Below are 21,108 nucleotides of genomic sequence, written 5' to 3'. Positions count from 1 at the left end.
TCTTTAGGAGCTTAATGCATACAGCATTGGTTCAAGACTAATCTGCATGGCAGAAAGGCAAGTTGTTCCAATTTTCTTCTCACTGAGGCTGTGTGGAGAAACTGCAGAGGATAGGCTGGGGTAGTTTGGCCATGCTTCAGTATGAATATTCACCGCATTGCCAACTGCTCCTGGAGTGCACAGTGCTTTGTTGTGCAGAACAGGTTTGGACAGCACTGTGCCCAGGTCTTTCTGATAGGTGCCATCAGAGCTGGCTCTACACGTTGGCCAAGAGGGCAACTATTTAGGGCAGCAAAGCGATTGTGGCTTCATCTGTGCTTCCAGAGTGCTGGAGAAGCAGGAGGGCATTGTGCTGCTAGTTTGGAGAGAGGAGTTTGCCTGAACAACAGGGGAAAGTCCCACCTAGGGATGTCCACATTCTCATCCAGTTGCAGAAAGCTGGCAAATCTGCCCCTGACCATCAGCTTCCCACCTCAGCAGCCCTTTCCCTGCATACTTGCCTCCACATGGACAGAACAGGCCTCCCTGTCCTGGCCCCAGCCCTAACCATTGGAAGCACCAATGTTCCCTTTTGCTTACAACGCTGTAAAGACCTGAGTTCCATCAGCCTGTCACAACTGTCAGGCTTATGTGACAACCTGGCTGTATTCTTCTAAGCAGTGCGTGTTGATTCACTGGAGAGAGAGAGAGGGTGGACTTTGCCAAACTGAGGCATCATTTACTCAAAGATCCTGGAGTGAGTGTCTTCACAACAGGAAGGCACCCTGCTCTTTCCAGGGTGCAGCTTTGGAAGTTCCCCGAATGTCCACTGTAAAACAATGTATTGCATCAGTTCCCTGAACCAGGGACTTGGTCAAGTCCACAGTATAGCAGTATTGAGTGAGACATGAAATTCTCCCTCCTGGCAGCCTGGGGGAATTATAGCACTTTACAGGGCAGCCCACTATCCTGCTGTGCCCAGAGGGGCCACAGATGTCCAGGTGTTTCTGGTGGATCTATATGTGTCCATAAACATAGAACAGTATTTTCGCTGTTACATTCCTGCTGGAGAGTACTTTACTGGTACAGGTAGGTGGGCTGGATAACAATACAAGGATCTGCCAGGACATTGAACCAAGCCTGTCTGAGTTCAAGAAGTGTTCGGAAAATGCTCTCAGGCACATGATGTGATTCTTGGGGTGTCCTGTGTAGAAAGAAGTTGGACACAGTGATCCTTGTGGATCCGTTCCAACTCAGCATATTCTATGATTCTATGATTTGCTTTTCAATTTCAGCACTGTCAGGCTGGGAAGCGAAAAAGAGCTCCGCAAACAGAACAAACATCTGATGTTACACTGCAATGAAAAAAAAAAATGCTCAAGGCTACTTTTTCTCCATGGAAATCTGTGCAAAAATTGCCAGTTTGGGACTTCATAAGTTTCTCTCTGGAGTCAAAAATTCAGCATACGTGCACAAAAGAGTGTGAGGAAAGAGCATTTTGGCTCCTTCAACGCTGTGCACAAAACCTCTCAGGGTTTCAGAGAGGATTTCAGCATCTCTTGCAGTCTTCAAATGTTTTGCTGTGCAAGGATGTGCTTATACATAATTTTGTAATTGAAATGGCATGTTTACTGTTCTATTTCATGCTTGATTGTGTTTTTTAAACACCTTTACTCATGCTGTTAGAAGTGGGATTATAATTAAAATGTCCTGTTGAACACCTTGTTCAGTTCAATGAAGGCATAATAGAAGTATAAATACTTGTTCTCATTGACTCTGTGATGTCAGCAAAACAAACACAGTAAATCACAGATGATCACAGAATATTCTGAGTTGGAAGGGGCCCACAAGGATCTTTGAGTCCTGCTCTTTGAATGGCTCATACAGGGATCAAACCCACAACCTTGGTGTCATTAGCACCATGCTCTAACCAACTGAGCTAATCTCAAGGTCAAATGTCATGAAACAAATCTCTTTTTTGCCAAAGCATCCATGGGATTCGTGGGAAGAGGAAACAGAATCCGTGACTGGGCAAAGAGGGGACCTCTCCTTTGGTAAAAGGAAATATTTTGAGATGTTATCTGTGATACAAATGTGTTAACTAAGGCATGGAATGATTGATTGATTGATTGATTGATTGATTGATTTAGCCAGTTATGAGAAAAAAATCAGAGTGGAATTTGTTCCTTTATTCACAGTCTAGAGACTAGGCAGTACTTTTTCCTACACTAGCCATTACAGAATGCTGAATCTGTGAAGTGTTAAGGAGTAACTTATATTTCTTATTATTCTCATTTTCTTAAAATCTGTACAGATACCCAGACTTCATTTCTTTATGGTGGAGTAGAACGAAGTCCAAATGTTTCTAAGTCACTGTCCAGTCATTTCAGAACTTTTGCATAGCAATAGTAATTTCATTTTCTTCATGTTTTCTCTTGTAGTCTAAGTTACCACTGATGATGAAATGTCAAACCATTCTGGCAGGCACTTGTTCAGTCTTAAGGAGCTTTAAATTACTTCACAGCTTGAGATTCCAGGTAAGTGGGGATGTTCCCAGATTTAGCCTAATTGATGCTTCTTGGGCAATTTACTCAGATACCTTGGCTCAGTTTCCTCCTCTGAAAATTGGGGAGAAGAATGTCTGTGTTCCTTGTGCTCTTTGATGTAATAGTATTTTTAATATACTAAATACTAGGCTCTACACTGCACAAAACCCATGAGGTTTTAGGTTTATGTCCTTTCACTGGCTGAAAGAGGGCTCTCAAAACCAATCCCAGGATGTGTAATACTTCTGTGCCAGAGCAAGACTTGCCAGTCAATAGCTGCCTTACAGGGAAAGTCCACATGATCTTTATGAAGCAGGCAAATAAGCAGACCCAAAGGGTGAGGAAACTGCCTTCTGTGCCCAGTTTCAGTTCCAACTACTTCAAGCTCAGCAGAAATTGGGCAGGCAAATGGTTCACAAGATTTGGTCTTTTGAATGAAAGCAGTGAGGAACTGGCAAAGTAGGAGGGTTTTTTCCCTGCAATAAGAGAGGCAGATGGGTACATAGGGCAGTCCAGCCCAGACCAGAGAAAGATTCAGAAGCAGGAATAAGGCTACAGAACATGCAGGACAAACTGGACAAGAACATTGTCAAGTGGGATTGCAACAAAACTTAGTGTATTTCTTTGAATGTCTCATATGTACAGGTGCAGCTCTACACACCCACGCACGCTGCATTTATTTCAGTGTGATCATATAAATACCTGCAGGTGCAACACTGAAGAGATACCCATGCTGAGGCATGAATATGGAGTTCCACATCTGTATTTACTGCCTGGTTCGCACAATGAGCTAGTGCACTCAGTGGGTTCTCTTTCCACCTCCCACATGCACTTTAGAACTAAAACTGAAGAAAATTCCATCCTGGTAACTACATTTAACAGGAAGTCATAGCATAGAACTAAAATATGTGATGGGGAAGGTGTATGAAACAGTCATCATTACTTCCCTTTGTTGTACAAGTATATAAAAAATTAAGAAGAAACTAATTTCAGATAAAAATGGCCACATCAGTTTAATGTGTGGTAATAAATCCACAAAGTTGGAATCTAATGTGTCTTTTGAGGCACCTAAAACTTCAGTTGGCCTTCAGTACAGTGACTGGTTTCTCTCTTCTGGCACACAGAGAGATGGTTCCCTGTCTATAATACTGTCAGATAGTCCATAACACATGGGGTGCAAATCATGGCTGCTGCAGAAACCATGGTTGTGCATTCACGAACTTGCTTACACATAAAAAAGCCTCAGTGATGGCATTGCACTCATGCAGCTGGTTTCATTAAACAATAATCTGATGCTAACTACTTGACTACAAATGCCCTCCTCCCAGTGTCAAAAATGTAAAACAGATAAAGGATATAAACTGGGGGCAACATTTTGCATGTAATTGCTGCCTGCAAAGAATCAAGGTTGTCAAAGTTTCTTACTTTTTATGTGGCCTTTATTGATAACTTTCATTTTCCAAAGAGAAAAATAAACCTACTAAAGATCCTTTGAACATTTCAGCAGACTTTCGTGGCATTAGCTGTGAAAGTAATGGTGTGACATTCTTAGTAAGGATGTATAGGAACTGTGTTCTAGGAGTCCATGCTGCTTACTTTGTGGATACCATCTCAGATGCTTTGGGATTATTTAGCAGTTAACTTCTTTTTACACCATGATTTCACAGGGATTTCTCTGTTATCTTCTCTTCGGCATATTCCTTTGAAGATCTAGGGAGAAAATGTGGCACTTGAGCATTCAGCAAAATCTGGTTTGCATCTCCATCTAGCTAAAGACAGAGAATCAGTTCTCCTGCCACACAAAATGTGGAGGAACCATAGTGCCCAAAATTCAGCAAAAATTTTAGGTAGTGTTGTCCAGGCAAAGGAATAATGATAATATGGTCAGTGAAGATTTCACAGGAAGCAAAGGAGAAAAGAAAGGACAAATTTTTGTTTCTGATCTGAATGTCACTGCTTTGCCCAGAGGGACCACGGCTGCCATCCATGGCTCACAATAGTGAATGTACTCTGGGCAGTGACACAGAGAAAGGGACCAGAAGCGGTTGGAACCGTGGAAGAAATAACACTGTGCTAAGAGTTTCGCCCAGGCAAATTTACCTCCTTTGGAATTAGTCTGGGTATCTCTCCATGACACATTTGTTTTAGAATCACAGCATGTTGCAATTATTAGGCTCTGGCAGGCTCCTAGGTAGGAACTGTGTCCAAGAGCCTTTATTTCATCCGGTCCAATTGGGAAGAGCGTGGCAGTTTCTTTTCGTTGAGACTTTGCTATAACGATCTGAGCTTTAGTCACTGTGAGACTGGCCCTCTGCAAAGCATTCAGTTGGTGTTACAACCAGAGACAACTGAGCTCCAAAAGTGAGTGCAGACCGTGTCTACTTATTAAGTAAAGGGGCATGTGGAGAGCCCATTACTCAGTAATTGGTGCTAGCTGCCAGTTAGCATTCAGCAGGACTTCCAGCATTTGTATAGACTTTACAGCCCAGAATGGCCTGGGATTGTTCTTGCCTTATTTGCTGCCACTATAATCAGCTGATGGCTCTCTGCTTTGCAGAGCTACCAAAACCAGCTTGGTCGGACTGAAAGGCACCTGGAAGTACAGGATGTCCCCAAGGAATTCAGCCAGAGGGATATGCAAGTCTGAGAGATTTCGTGGCTAAGGCTGTATTCCAGTTGTATGGGCTTGCAGGTTTCTTCCCCTGCCATGGAAGAGGAAAATGATAAGCGGAACTTGTGGTAGATAATACAGATGCCTGCCTGATTGTGTAACACCTTAAATAGGTCTTTAAAGATGAGACCCTCAAGTATTGTGTGACTCTTTAGAGGAGACAAACAGAACTTCTGTATAGAGTCTGGAGAGACAGTGTGGGAAGTTTTTACAGAAAAGACTGCGTAGTCATTTAGACAAAAATGTGGCTCTGTGGGGTACATGCCACTTGCAGCTTTGACCTGGGGAAACCGTTTATTCTCCGGGTCCCAAGTGCTGCTGTTACTCCCAAGGAGGCAGCTTGGTGGGGTTTTGGACAGGAGCACACAGACCCCCAGGCAGCCGCTCCACTGCTCAGGAGCAGGCTGGGCTCCATGTGTGCAGGTGGCAGAAAGAGACTCTTCTCACATGGCTGTCCCCTGCAACATTATATGTATAGATTTTATTTACAGCATAGGCAGCACTATCCCTAGAGGCAGACTAGGCGGTTGAACGCATGCAGTTAAGCTGCTCTCGCCAAGCAAGCGGGCTCTGCCAACATCTGCCAAAACCTGTCTGCGCTGCAGGTGAGAAAGCAAATAACGCAGGGTGCGGCCGCGGGAGTGACGCCCGTCAGTGGGGCTGGCGCAGCCACGTCCGCTGCCCCCGTGGCGGCGGCCCAAGGCCCCGGGGCCCAGGCAGAGCCCCCCGAGCCCCGCGGGCCCTCCTGGCCCGTGGCGGCTCCCGCCCGGCCCCGCCGGCAGCGGCCCCGCGCCAGGCGCCGTTCGCCGCAGCGCCCGCCAGGTGGCGCCCTTGATCGCCGAGTGGCGGGAGGGCGGGCGGGCCCGAGAAACGCATCGTGCCAGCCCCCCACCCCCCGCCCTTTAATTTCGGAAGCATTATAACTAAAGTGTTTTCAGCTTATTATTATGCATGAGTAAAAATTCCATGAATGTGTAACATTTTTCGCCTGTATTTCCCTCTTTTATAACATCATTTAAATTCCTCATTAATAATTTAGCAGCGTTCTGGATTTTAATCACTTTTCTCATCCCGGCGGTCTCTATCCGAGGCAGTGCTCTCCTCCTCACCTGAAGGTGACAGGGAGGCAGGGCCGGGCTAGGGACACCCGCCCCAGCGCCCTGCCCTGCTGCAGAATATTTCCTTCATCAATTAAAAATCCAAAGCTTACCAAACCCAGACTTGAGCAGGTCACCACTGGTAAAAATTAAATTTTTCTTTGTTTGTGGGTTTTTGTTTTTTTTTTTTTTCTTTTTTTTTTTTTTTTTTTTTGCATCTGAGTTTAATTATGGGGGTATTTGTTTGATAGCTTGTTACTGTAAATAAAAGAGATAAAAGCAGCCCTTCACTCGAGCAGCTCCAGAGCTGTGAAATATGTACCTAATTAAAACTATTGGTGTAAGAGGCTAATAAAGTACATGTGCCTACTAGATGTTTTATTCTAATGAATCTCAGCTAACTTGCTCTGAGTGATGTATTTCAGTGTTGGTAGTAAGGGCTGAATAATTATGGAATTTATCATGAGGTGCTCATGAAGGACCACAAGGGTCTGGGAGGGAGAGGGGAGTGAAGGGCCCCCAGCCATGGCTGGGTGTGGGCTCTGCCCCGGCGGGTGCAGGAGGAGCAGAGCCCCGGCTCCCCCAGGCACAGGGATGCCAGGGCACAGCCTACAACCTCCACGGTGGGCAGGGACCCCTGGGCCAGGCCCATGGGCTGCAGACATGCAGGCCTGGGGCAGCCTGGAGGGTCTGCGTGAGGAGTGTGTGTGCGGAGGTGAGAGTGCTCCCAGCGCCCCGACAGAGAGCCTGGAGCCAGGGTGCTCCTTCCCACTCAGATCCTCACCCCCTGATTTCCCCATTGTTTTTGCCTGGCATGGGTGAGGAGCGGGCCACAGCATGTGCTCCTCAGGCTCCCAAACCCAGTGCAGATGGGTTGTCTAAAGCATTTCAGATGGAGTTTTGGTCTTGCGCCAGCAGCTAATCAAAGTCTTAATCCTGGAGAATAAAAAGGCCAGGCTTTCCAAGCTTCCTCCAGCTGGTTTCTGCCAGGGATGTGGATAGCCAGCACTCCTGAAAACCCTTATGCAATGGGTGCTCCCAGCACCATTTGCATGTGGGTTGGGCAGTGGGGCTGGTGTATGGGTTTGTTACCTGGCCCAGCTGTAGGGGCCAGCTTTATATGGCCTGCGGACAAACACCCTCAAATCCATCTGGGTCTGACCTGTAGTGAAGAGAAGTCAGGCAGGTGAAAAAGTGTGCATCAAGAACCCCTGCCTGAGACATGAGGTTTGCCCTTTGGAGCAGTACAGGCTTGTCAGGAGAAAGGGTACGTTTTGAGAGAAGCTGGGTAATAATAAAGGGGCTGGTTAAGCAGAGGAAAGGCCTTCAGGGTAGCATGTATTCTTATTGCTTTTTTTTGCAACCGAGTAGAGAAAACATCCCAAGGCAAAATGTCTATTGTAGGCTTTCCTGTAGTTCCCAACAACAACTATTTAAACAGTTGCACGTGCATGTGTCCTGTCAGCGGGAGGGCCGGTGGGGCAGCAGCACTGCTCTCTCCCATCTTAACCTGGGCCCACGCAAATCTGTGGGGCCCCACCCACGCGATGCCACACCCCACGCGAGCGGGAGGGCTTTGTGTACAGCCGAGCCATCTGGGCTTTGCTGTCTGTCCCAGAGTCAGATCTGATGAGTTCAAATGACTCTCTCCAAGTGTGTGGTAGCTGCAGCTGTTGAAAGCGCGCCGGCACTTTCTGATCTGCACATGAATTTGGAGTTTTTTTACAAGTGCTGCATTGGCAGTTTTTCTGCAAAATGAAATTTTCACTATTGCTAATATCAGCTGGAGAGACAGGTGGAACTTGTTATCCTCCTCACAAAACCTGCCTTTTCACAGGGAAGAGATTGTTTTTCATGGCTGTACAATTTGTTAATGGGGTAGATTAAGGATAAGATTGGGGGGAACTAGTCTTTGTCCCTGACTTACTGTTTGACCTTAAGAAAGTCTCTTAGTCATTCTGGAAACCTGGTTTCTCTATGTGTAAAAAAAAAAGCAATAATAGCTATATCAAAAGAGACAGGCATCAATATCTAAAAGTGGCTGTAAAATTTCAGGTGGAAGTGTTATGTATTGTCACAAAAACTATATCTGTTGTGCTTTCTCAGAGACCTGCAAAAATCTGGTTTTTCCTGCTGAGAGAATTCTTTCCATGTTGCTCAATCAATGATCATTTTAATATATTTTTTGTGCCTCTCAGTTACATCTCAAATATTTTTGTCTGTGCAATTTTCATGGTCTCATATCTTGTCTGTTTCTGTATAAAATGTATGTTGTCAGCTTGAGGGGATGCTTTTCCTTTCAGCTTCTTTGTAATTACCAAAAATAGTTTTACCCTGTTGAATCATTTCTGAGTTGTCGACATGGTGTGGTATGGTATTAAAACCTCGTTACTCTGCAGCAAACCTTCCTGTGCATTGTGTTTACCTTCTGATAACATTTCTAATAAGAAACCAAACACCAGCAGAATGAAGGGGATACTTACACTGTTGGGTCCAATGTGACTTTGCATAATGAAAATATGCAAAAATAATGACACCTGTGTAGCTAAGAGAGAAAGAAATATAATCAAATTGTTTCTGCCGGCTTTTCATCAAGGCAGAAAACCTGTGTGTCTGTTTTCTGGACAAGCTTTATTTATACTATGACCTGGAACCTGACAGCAGGAATTCCTGTGCCTGTGCAAAGTTATTTTGCTTTCAGCATGACTTCGCCAAGAGACCCCAGCATACAGGACTACCCCCTTTTGACAGTAGTGCACTGGAGTCCTTGGCAAGGCTTAGATTTGAGGTGCTCTGAACTAGAGTTATGGATAGAACAAGATCTTAAGAGCTAAATTCAATTACTCTTAACAAAGCCTGAGGCTGGAAGGGGAACTTTCCACTCAAAGTATGTTTCCTAAATGTTGATAGCAGATGGTCCTCCCATCCCATAGGCTGGGGATGTGCTGACTTTTTCATTCGTGGTGTAACTTGTTCTCACATCACAGAACTTCTAATTTTTGATTTTTTAATAAGCGTGATCTGATAAACTAAGCTAAATACACTTTTAAAATAAATTTCAAGTGTAAAGATCATTACTAATTCTGTTGTTCAGATTCACAAAGAAGGTTAATATAATTTCCTTTCTCCTTTGGCACCTAAGCAAAATCTGACAGCTTTAATTCTGGTATTAGAGTAGAGGGAGGAGTCTAACCATAACCAGAGGTGACCAGTAGAAGCCCTACCTGAATGTGTCTTGCAATCTATGATGAATTGATGTTCCAGCAACATTTTGTTTTTCTATACTCTACCCCTACCCATTGCCTTTATTCTGCTTTTTCCCAGCTTTACCTCAGCCTTCTCTGTGAAGCCAAAGACACCTGATGTTTGTAGTCACATTTTTGAGATTATCTGCTCAGGAACATCTGCTCAGAGAAGTCTGTTTTCACTATTTTGCACATCTGAAACAACTGGGGAGTGGATGTGTTGTTGCCTGGACAAGTGCGTGAAGAGAATTGGTTTAGACTAGTTCTGCAGAAGGGAACTGTTGATGAATGGACTCACATTGAAGTCTGAGAATGATTAGTGCGAGGCTTCATCCCTCTGAGTCAATGGTCGTTGGGACAAGGCAAAGAGCAGACAGGAGCTGAGGAGACACTGCTGTTTTGGAGTCTGTGTTTCAGGTCACAGTCTTGTCAAGTCAACAGAAGTCACCCAATGTGACTGGTGCCAAAGCAGGCTTGATGGTTGTGCATGAATATTTATTCTCTATCTGTTTATTATAAACTTCATTTTGCATTCTGACAGACTTTTCATTACACACCTTTTTTGAAAACCTACTAGACAAACCCCCCAAGTGTGCTTTGTTTTGTAGTACAACAGGCAATGAGCTAAAATGTAGGTCTGAGGAAAATTTTGTGTCACCCTCTTCTTGGAGCTTTTTTTCAGATCGTCCATGTTGTACTGGATACAACCCTTTCCAGCTAAGCTATGGTGACCCCAGACATTGTCCTGTGTCATGCTTTGGGGCTTCTGTCTGGGGCGTGGTGCTACTGCAGCAGCACTTGCATTACTTCCACTGATCATTGGTTGGAGGTTATGGATGGTGCTTGACCCCTGACCTGTCTCATACCCTTGTTCTAGACCCTGGTGCTAACTGGTGGGCCAGAGTGCCTTTCCCCCCTCCCTTCAGATTATAGATAGTTCTTTGGCATGCATCCAAGCCTAATGCAGTATGTACGGAAAGGTCTTCAGGTTCCCAAAGTGTAAATACACATGTGGTCAAAGCCCCAGTTCATTAAATTAGTATGTGCAGTGGAGACCAGCTACTGATTTATGTTTTCATCTACGCAACGTAAATTGGATTGAAAATTCACACTGTTTAAAAAGAAGAGCTGAGATTCTTGCTTACCTTTGAGTTCTAAATTAGCAAACACATGACTAAGCTTCATGGACATGAAAAAGCTGGTTCTGAGTTAATATGATGCCTATACCATTGATTTCACTGGACCCTTTTGTATCAAAAACCACATGTATACAGCCTCACGTTGTGAAGCAAGATTAATTTAGCTGTTGGTAAATTATGTGCTGTATAAGAATGTTCTGTGAATGACTTGGATTGCAAATTCTACTTCTCAATTTTTGCAATGCAAAGTGCCAGTAACATGAACTACTGGTTTCAGCTGAACTTTACAGAAACATGAATGATAGGCACACAAAATAAGGAAATAAATGGTGGAGAACTAAACAACATAAGGCCTATTGAGTCAAATATTAAGAGCCTCAATATAAATGATAACACAGAAGATAGATATAAAAATAATGGCAAAGGTTTTAGAGCTTCAGTATCTCTAAAAATACAGAAGGGGTGGCTTCTCAACAAAATGTTGATTTGTGATTCTCATCTATAATTACAGGGAACAACCCAGGGTGGACTACAGAGTCCATGTTTCAGTTTCACGTTATTTTAATGTTTCTAAAATCTCTACACTTTCACAACCAAAATTCTTGGTCTCTGTCTTTGAGTTGTTACAACAATAGCTGAAGCGAAACAAACTTCCTATGATCTACCTATCTTGGAGAACAGAACCACTCTGGATAGTAGAGGTAAATTAAGGGTATGCTCAGGTTTAGGTGTGCTTCCTAACTGTACCAATTCACTTGATGCAAGTGTTCCTTACTCATATCAATGGGATGTAGAGAGATAAACTTTTCTTGCTGATTTGCTGATGATAACTTTTTCCTTGAGTTTTATTTAACTTAAGAAATTTGCATCCTTCCACACATCTGTATTGGTTCCAGTCTTACATGTTCATGTGTTCTCCTAGACCAAATAAATATCCTACCCACTGCCTTTAGACACCATTTACTAGCTGAAAACCACACCACAGCTTGCTGCTTGCCCCTGGTCCCTCCCCATATCTCTGCCATCAGAAGAGGCCAAGCAAGCATTCCCTAATGCACTACAAGTAAAGCCAGCCTGGTTAGCTCATATCCATGTTCATCACCAGGTAAAATGAATCTGGCTGTCTTAATTTAAACAGATTAGGAGGTGATTTGTGATCTCTTTTGCTCATGGAGCATTATGTTGGGTATTTGGAAGGCAGCAATAAACACTAGAGACAGTGCTGTCATCTCTTAGAGGAGCTTCTCTGCAGTCTCAGGTCTTCTCAGCACTCCCATCCTTGAACTCAGTCTTGCACTCCTCAACTTGCATGGGTTTTCTACATATGTTGCCTTTATTTTTACCTTAGCAGCCACAACTAAAGGTATATTTTGACATTTTAAATTAATCTTCTTTGTTCAGCTTTCTCTGCTTGTCTTTATTAATTAAACTCGTGTCTTCCTATTAGGTTCCATCAGCTCATCTCTTCCAGTTTCAGCTCTTTCCATTTGCCTTCACTATACCTTGCCATCCTTGAACTGCGCTGAACTCTTCCTCATTTCCCACCTTCCCATACAATATTCAGATCTGCTATTCTTCTGTCTGATTTTACTGTGGCTGATGTGAAAATCTTCTTTACTAGAGAAGCAGCAGTGAGGAGACAGAGCTTTTTTCTCTTTGCCTCATTCATTCTCCTTCTTACATAAAATCCCAGCTGAAAAAGGGCATTCTCCTCTATGATCGTAACTTCACATTCCTCTTTCCCCTGCTGCTCTTCCCTTTAAAATACATTTTAATATGTCCTCATCCATGGAAACTGTACTGTTTATGTTTGCAATTTTTCAATGTGCTTGGAGTTGGGTTTTTTCAGATGAACGGTATATTAAGATTTAATCTGAACCTAGTCAGATAATATTGACCTGCAATGAAAAAGCTGTATGAATGAGATAGCAGCAGACAGCTTAAAGTGCTGACTGCCAAGTGCTGACTGAAAAATGATACCCCAGAAGTTTGGTGATACAGAGTAGATGGGATATTTATGAATGAAAAAGCTTTCTGATTGTTTAAATATTGTGATTTGAATTTTTAAAAATTTTCTTGATTTTTTTCTGATGTTTCCCAAAATTTGCCTCCCTCTGTAGGCTACCACATCCTGATACCCCCTCTAAGGCCTCTCTCTTTTGCCACAGTAGATTTCCCCAAAATTAAAATAAGGGAGAACTGAATTTCAGACTTTGAATTCCTGATGCTATTCTCTATGCCCATTTCAGCTATATTTCCCACTGTTCAGTTAGCAGTTATCAGGAAACATGTATTTTGGTTCCAAAATCAGGATCTCCTGAAACAAATCCCTAGGTATTACAGTATTGCCACAGTTTGCAAGCCACATTGTGTTAGGACCACAAACAATGAGTTGGCCCTTGCCCAAAGCAGTTTTTAATCCAGGTCATGTATATGGAAGATAGGCAAGGGAAGCTGTTTCCGCATATATCTGAGTTGCCTAGGTTAAATATGGTGAATTATTTCAGCAAATATATTCCAAACCTTCTCCTTCAGTTTTTCATAAATTCCAAATCTGGATGCTGCTCTAAATGAAAAGGGACAATTAAAATGCCTTTTTGAATGCATTTGAAATTAAATAAGTTACTGTAATTTCCCTGGGCGAGCCAGCTCTTTTGAGGGGGCAAAAGTTGCAAATGGAAAAACAAACAAACAAATGAGTGAATAACTATGGGACGTGCTGCCAGAGAATCAAAAACAAGCCTGGTAGAAGGGGGAGGGAAAGGCTCTTGTCTGCCCTGGGACAATTTGTAGAAACCAAAGTGTGGTAGAAAGTTGAAATAAAGAGGATGGAAAAAAAAAATCCACACTCTTTTTTCTTAATCCAGACAATCAGGCTACCAGGACCCATGATGCTGATATGAAAGAGGACTGACTTCAAGGATGTTGAGAAAGAAGATAGAAATTTCCATCTTCACTGTTCAGGTTCTTCCTTTACAGGGGTTCCTTCAGCTACACAACTAGGAGGTGAGTCCCTTGGCCGCAGCAAGGGAAGGGTAAGAATGAATGATGGTGCCAGATGCACCAAGTTAACAGTCAGTGAGCTGAGAAAAGCATGACTATCTTTCCTGCCTTCCAAATCCTGGACCAGTGAGAAATCAAAATATGGTTTGGGTCACTCTACAGGTATAGAATATGCTTCACCTCCCATGAACTGGGGATGGGAAGCAAAGGAAAGAGTGCTGTAGAGCTGCTGATTGTCTGCTCTCCTAAGACTTCCTCTTAAGAGGAATCCTCAGTTGTCCATTTAGGGTAGTATTAGAGCTGCACAGAGCTCCTGAGGCATGCAGAGAAGCTGCAGATAGGGCTGAGAGCACAGCTTGATACTTCTCTGTTGAGCCACCAGTTACAGCATTATCCAATGCCTGGTAGAGGTGGGTACCAAGACTGCTAGTAATGGCTAAAGACAAAGCAGGGGGTCTGGTTTTAATAAAAAGGTAGTTTGTGAGCAGCATTTTTCTTATTATAATGGTAAAATGGATATGAAACAGTTACACTCCACATCCTTTTTTTTTTTTAGTGCTTTTTTTTTTTTTTGGAACATTGAAAACAAAACAAGCAAAAGGAGGGGAGGGGAAAAAAAAAGGAAAAAGAAAACTCCCTTCAGACAACAATCACCTTTTGAGTTAAATTCTCATGCTTGGTCTTAGCCCAGAGGGATTTGTCTTGAGTGAAGTTCGAAGAAAATCCTTTCAGCAGTTTCTGAGTTACTTAAATGTAACCATGGAGGTTTGGATTCAGATGCTTTTTTTTGCTTGTATAACTCAAAAATAGCTTCGCTTTAAAACTTCTAAATTAACCCTCCTTAACTTTTCAACTTGTCACCTATCCTACTGTATGGCTTATAAAATTTTAAAGCTAATAGTATAACAAACTCAAATAATGATACTGCAGATGTTCAAATGAATCTTGGGAGGAATAAATTATAGGAGTCACAGTGGGTTGTTAGTGAAGAAAGAGCGGCTGCATGCCTTAAACCATGTGTTCTTACTGGTTTGAAACAGGCCCAATTTTTTCTACTAAGCACCAGTGTGCTTGGGTGTGGATTTTAATACTCAGTTACACATACAAAATTAAGCACATAAGTCCTGTTCCTTTTCTTCTCCCTGATAGTACTGCTTTAGACGTGTCAGAACATTCTCCTAAATTTTCCTGCTTTCTTCTTAACACAGTCCTGATCACTAGGACACTTAACTGTCTCCTAAATATTTATGGGCTTCAAAGTCACTGAAATGCTCTGTGATTCTCCTACTGTTATTATTTTATTGCCAGAAGATTGAGGCAATGAGAGGTGAAGCATCTTGATAAGTTATGGTTTTTCCTTTTTCTTTGTCTAATTTTCCTCTTGCTTTCTGACATTTCTTCCTCTTTGTCTTCTTTCCAACATTTCTACCTCACTTACTAGTCCTGTTCTCACTGTCTCCTATATATCTTTCAAACATCTTTCTCCAGTTATTCCTCTCTAACAATTGCACTGAAGAGAGCCTGCGATAGAGAGAAATTATTTTTACTTTGGCAGCAGCTTTTTACTTTTATCTTTTCCCTAAATGTCTGGGATGGGTCCAGGCAGCTCTCCCCACTTTCATCATCTCTCTTCACATCCCTCGTGACCCTGAACTCTAGTCAGCAATCTGATGTCTGCCATGAGAGTGCCTCCCATGATCCAAAGCCACAATCAGACTAAGGTGTTGTAACACCGTGTGTTGCTTTACCTACTTACCACGCTTGCTCTGCCGCTTTCTAGGAATTGGACACGTGTGCCAGGTTTTTCTCATGAAATAATGACAGTGCTGTCACCTTCTGCATGTCTCTCCTCCTTGCTCCTCTGCCTCTCTTTCTCTCCCAAGCTTTTGCCGTTCAATCTCCTGGCTGGTGCAATTTAGCCAAGATACAGGAGACTTGTATTCAGCCTCTGCCTGAGGCAATTTGAACTTGAATCTCTTGCACCCTGAATTAGCACCTTACCCAAGACATTATCTAGTCTTCTGTAAGGAGACCTGAGTCCTTTCTTCAAGTGGGAAAGCTTGAGCTTGACTTGTCAGCCTCGTAGTGGAGGCACTCACCTGAAACAGGGAAACCACGTCTGCCAGGGCCTGCCCCAGTCAATACTTATACAAAGTATGGAAATGTTCTCTGAAAGAGGGTAACAAACCCCGGGCTTGTTGCTTTCAGCAATGCTTTGAGAGCAAGCACACAGGGCAATCCTGTTAGTATTTATTCCATATAAACTGGAACAACTTCAACAGGATGGACTGGAGAGAGACCCTGCTTGACAAGATCCTTTTAGAACTGTGCTGGTCTCTCTTTACTGCTGTGGGTCAGCTCGCTCAATACCCCAGAGCAGCAATGCCAGCTGCCTCAACACCACTGACTTGATATGGGACTAGGTAGTGAGGACATGTGTGGAGACTGGGTGGGAGGGAAGGGATGGAAAAGGTGTTCCTGAAGTGTATTCTGTTATCCGTGGCAATGGGCTTGTAGTCATAGCTGAAACAAGCACCTGCCACTGCTGCCTCAGTTATCATTCTGGAAAGCAGTGGCAGCAAATATGTGGTGGAGGGAAAAGAAGTCTTAAAAGACAGGGCAGTGGGCTGGGGCACTATAACGGAAATTGCTTTTCAAGGTGGAAATGCAACAAAAATAGACTAAGAAATCTTAAAAGACAAAGTCAATGCCAAAGCAGAGGAAGCCAGAATGACTTCCAGAGCTCAGCTATAGGCAGTTGTCCCCCAACATAAGCCAGACACTGTCAGTGTGTGGGAGACATCCAGGAATTTTTTCTCCTACAAAAATGTTAGGGACGTTATATGTTTTACTGTAATGGAAAACTCGAGCTCTAGTGCTCAGTTCCAAAGGAGAACACTAACCATTGGAAGCAATGTGGTACAGGGGGCTGTGTATGTATGTCTGCTCATCTTTCTCCTAGGGATTCTATAGCTTCCTTCATTCTTCCCTTCTCTCATATTACAGAAAGAAGGTAATTTTTCCTGGCCATTTACTAAAGCTCATTAAAGACCGAAGAGAACAAACAATGCTATTCCTTAGAGACTACCATTCAAAGTCATCCTACAATTCTCTGTTCTAATACTTGAGACAAATTAATTATTCCTTAGTGAAAAGTGTATAATTCCTATTCTTCATTTTTGGGGTGGGGAGTGGGGAATAATAATAGGAAGTTTATATCTGAGTCAAAAGCTGTCTGTGCTGAAGGGAAATGAGAAAAAATGTGTGTTCCAAGAAGAGTAAAAGCAATTATTCTAATAATAATTCTAGGGATATTAATGTCTTTTTAAAGTAGATTGCTTTCAAATAAACACCAAAGTTGAAGGCATAGGAAAGGCTGGTTTATTTATTAATCATTCGAAAAGTGCATTTTTCTAAATGAACAAGTGTATGAGCAACTTCGCTGGCACATATTAAATTTAGTTAAACGGCAACTTGTAAATGTCTAAAAACTTCTGTAACCAGAGACTAATTTGTTTAATGTGTTGAAAATGTTATGTGGATGTGAGGAGCTACATATTAAACTTCAAAGCAAAAGGCTCCAGAGATTACACCATCTTAAAGACTGCATATTGGAAAGGCCTTTATACATTAAACAGAAAGGATTTTTAATTCTCTTCTATTTTGAATACTTGTCAATCTGTGTGACTCATGCTTAAGATTGTAAACTGTCATTTAAGGTGTGATGTCCAAGTTGAGGCCTGGACCATGATTTGCAAGGGGTTGGCTTTTCTCTTTCATCTCTATTAATTAATCCTGTCTCAGTTTGCCCAGCGTACACTTCTGTTGACATCACCTTTTCCATATACTTTAAAGAGTCCCCAGAGAGATCTACTGCAGAACAAAAACTGGACAGAGAATACATTTGGAAACCATTTTATTTCTCAATTACCAACCAAAACGTATGGAAAAGATTTACACTCTATCTGATTTACACAATAATTATACTTTGAAAGCTTAGAAATAAATGGCTTGATCCCTGAAATCATTAGTTACTATACCAAATGTAATTGGTGTAAACTAATGAGTTTACTGGATGGCTGACCCTTAATTACTGATTATAGTTAAACTCTAGCCAATCAAAAATTCGTTTACTTATAAAAGTACAGTATAGTATTAACAAGCATTACATTTCCAAGCAAGCAGCTTTATGATTAGCTGTAGCACACAACTCAAGCCTGTTCAGGGCTATCAAAAGCAGCTTTTTAATAATAGTGCACTAAGCAACCATCACTCTCTTACCTCAGCGTCTATCAGACAAACAGAAGAAAAACCACATAATTAATCATCTCATGCAATAGAAATAAGGCATCTGGGCCAGATCCAGGCGGGGTATACACAGCTGCCTTAGTCAAGAGAGCTGCAAGAGGCTGGGGATTTGCTTTAAGATAGGATAACTGCCATGGGGAATTCTGGCCCTCTGGAGGGGGCAATCTGTGGTATGGAAGTGAAATATTGATTATGTGCAGTCCTGTGTGATGTGGAGAAACCTACTGAAAAAATAGGTTTAATAATTCCTTGAACTGAGAAGGATTCCTTGGGCAGGTTCAATATGTGGTGATAGGATATTTGGTTACTGTACTGGCAATCCCAAAAATTCAAAAGTCATGATTCCTCACTATTTATTAGATCAAATGAAGAATCATTTTTTAAATAAAATACTAAATGGGAACAAATTATCTTTATTTGTCTCTGGTTGATCTTTAAGAATTAATGTTTTTACGTAACCAGGAAGACTCAAAATTTCTATTAAAAAGGTTTAAAGCAGATTTGTATTTAGACCATTTCCAGAATTGGGACTTTAAACAGATACACCAAATATTTTGATAAAATCACAGGACTTTACAATATTTACAGTCATATCCTTAAAGACGCTTGGGTAAGAGACTCCAGTGTTTTAAAGATGCAAAAATTCTCCATCTCCTAGATTGTTCCTGTGAATCCTAAACTTCAGATAGGAGATTGATACCAGAAGGCACAACCATTTGAAGATGAGGTCTGAGGTCTGATACACAGCTACTGCTGTGGAGATTTAGTTGGAAGAATATGTATTTGCTGGAGAGTGTTCTTCAGATGACCCAACAGACCTCACGGCTGCCAGGATTCATTCTGTTGGGATTACGGGTCTCTCCCATTTCTGCTTTTCTCTATGATGTTCTTTCTCTCTGGGGCTCGCCTTTCATAAGGAGCTACACTCAGCAGAGGACTAACCTTATCTGATGGCTCTTTGGAACAAGTGCTGTAACACTTGCCCATCTATTAGTATAAAAATTTTCTTAAAACTCAGAAAATGAAGAATGAATTAGTTCTCAGAATGTCTGCACATGGGTTGAAGTGAAATTTATGCATTTACTGAACTCCTGTTTGAGAGATGTGTCTGGGGTCAAGAAAAGGTTAAAGTTGTTTACTGCCTTCAAGCCCTGGTCTTAGAAGTTAATTCAGAGCTGTGGTGTGAGTGGCTACAGAGAATAAGTCCTTGGAGCAGTGAATTGCTGGTATGATGTCAAGGTCCATGGGCCTTAATAATAAAATTAGTTTGTTTCTTAAGGAAATCCTAGCAGAGACTTTATAGTTATATAAAGTCATTACACTGTTTTACAACATAACTTTAAAGATGCTTTGGAATGATTAGAGTTTGTGGGAAGGGATCATGTTTTTATTATTTGTGGAATATCCTCAAGCTGTCATAGCTACAGCACTGCCACTTGGAATAGCTGCTCCACAGTTCAAAAGAAAAGACAAAGGATCTTTTGAAGCCTAAGTCAGGCAAATAGGGCATATCTGTCCAGAGAAAGCTTGTTGAATGGAATGGATCCCATGTACTTCCTGTCAATTGATTCCAATTTTGTAGGAGCTGGATATTTGGGGTAATCAAGGTATTTTACTACAATTCTACAAGAGCAGATAAGAGAGCCTATGAAGTTCTACGCTCTGCTTTTCACAGTTCTCTGTTGGAGGATTTAGGGGTGAGCAATTTTAAAAGTCATAGAAAAGGAAGAAGGCATACTTTTCAAAACGTCAAGATTCTGTGAATGTAAAGACAGAGGAAACACTAAACGAGACAAAAACTTTCCACCCTCTGCACAGCACTGCTGGTAAGAATAACACTGCATTTCTGCTCTGCTAACGCTAAGGCAACACCCTCCTCCAATGCAGAAGGGAGACAAGGAACCACTGATTTGGGAGGAGGGGAACATGCCATGGACAGGTTCACTCTCCCCAGCCTACTGTCCCTGTGGCACAGAGGGAAGTGGGGCTTCTGGAAGAGACTGGTGGTACAAGCACTGTAGGGCCCCACTTTCCTCCTTTTCTGTGAACTCTGCCTAACTGTTTCTGTGAAAGAAAGCATCAAGCCCCATCTTGTTCATAGAAATACAACGTATTTTAAAGCCATAGTTAATGGATAAACTATTTTCTGATTGGAGGGGCCACACAATAAATCTCTTCCCGAGCCAAGTGCAATGCAGCTTATTCAGTTACAGTGAAATAAGCCACTGTCACTTTGCTGCACTTGCATACATCAGGCAAAATACTTCCATCTTCATCAGCCTTGTAGTGAAACAGAAATAAAACAATTGTAACAGAATGGTGTCACTGGATCTGTGGCACCTGCTTTAAAAATAAATCTCTTAGCTTTGTCTTCACTATTACTTTCAATAAATGTCCTAGCATTGCCACAGCATTTATCTAGCAGCAGGAAACCATTATACTATGACAACAATCTATTCCATTAACATTAGCTCTTAATTGTAAGACTGTTTATAAGACAGCAAAAGCTACTGAATCATAGTAGAATGATAAAAAGAGTTATGGTCGTGGAGTACAGGAGTCGCTCCAGTTTTGAAAAACAAGAAGAGTAGAGAGTTATATTTTTGTATGAAAAATAATGTAATATTCTTACGCAATACAATGTTTTCAAATAATGGATTACATCCTCAAGTAACTATTAAAGAGTTAATGTTAAAAACTGTTACTAAGAAACTCTTTGATAAATGGTAGAGTTAAAAAACTGAATAGAAAGCTTAGAAACTCTCCTTCTTGCTTTCAGCAAGGCTGCATCTATTCAAACAGAGAAATCATCATAACATTTGTCTGGCGGAGAGAGCAGAAGGAATGTTGCAGAATTGAGATATGAAGAACCTCACTGCAGAATAGAAGGAGAACTGTCATTCTGATCGTTTGTCATTATTGTTTCATGTCCAGTTAAGTGAACTTATAGTGACAGTTGTGTCATAACTACTGGCATCTATGTAAATTTCAAATCAAATATGATAGAGGCATTTCTGCCAGATGCAAGTCACCAGGCTGCTCTTCCTCTTTATTTTTGTAGCCCTTCATTTTCTTATACTGTGCTGGTAGCTCTCAAATTAAAAAGACAACTTAAGGGGA

At 41.9% G+C, this 21,108-nt stretch overlaps 1 protein-coding gene across 9 annotated transcripts in view; it reads left to right on the top strand.

The window, feature by feature from the left end:
• Positions 1–21,108, top strand: part of LOC113951063 — an 81,563-nt gene extending 60,455 nt beyond the window's left edge. For 6 of the 9 annotated variants that reach the window (XR_003529015.1, XR_003529013.1, XR_003529011.1 and 3 more), the window contains 3 exons: positions 2,421–2,516; positions 13,545–13,683; positions 18,647–21,108. The gene's annotated coding sequence lies outside the window, so the exon portion shown is untranslated. Of the gene's footprint in view, positions 1–39; positions 737–2,420; positions 2,517–5,082; positions 5,319–13,544; positions 13,684–14,236; positions 14,982–18,646 lie in introns of those variants that run through there. The other 3 variants (XR_003529019.1, XR_003529016.1, XR_003529017.1) reach the window with 3 other exon arrangements.

This window comes from Corapipo altera, unplaced genomic scaffold (genome assembly GCF_003945725.1).
Source record: "Corapipo altera isolate COAL_440 unplaced genomic scaffold, ASM394572v1 57, whole genome shotgun sequence".
Classification (NCBI taxonomy): Eukaryota; Metazoa; Chordata; class Aves; order Passeriformes; family Pipridae; genus Corapipo; species Corapipo altera.
Note: the sequence above shows the minus strand (reverse complement) of the source record. Positions and strands in the feature narration are given on the sequence as shown.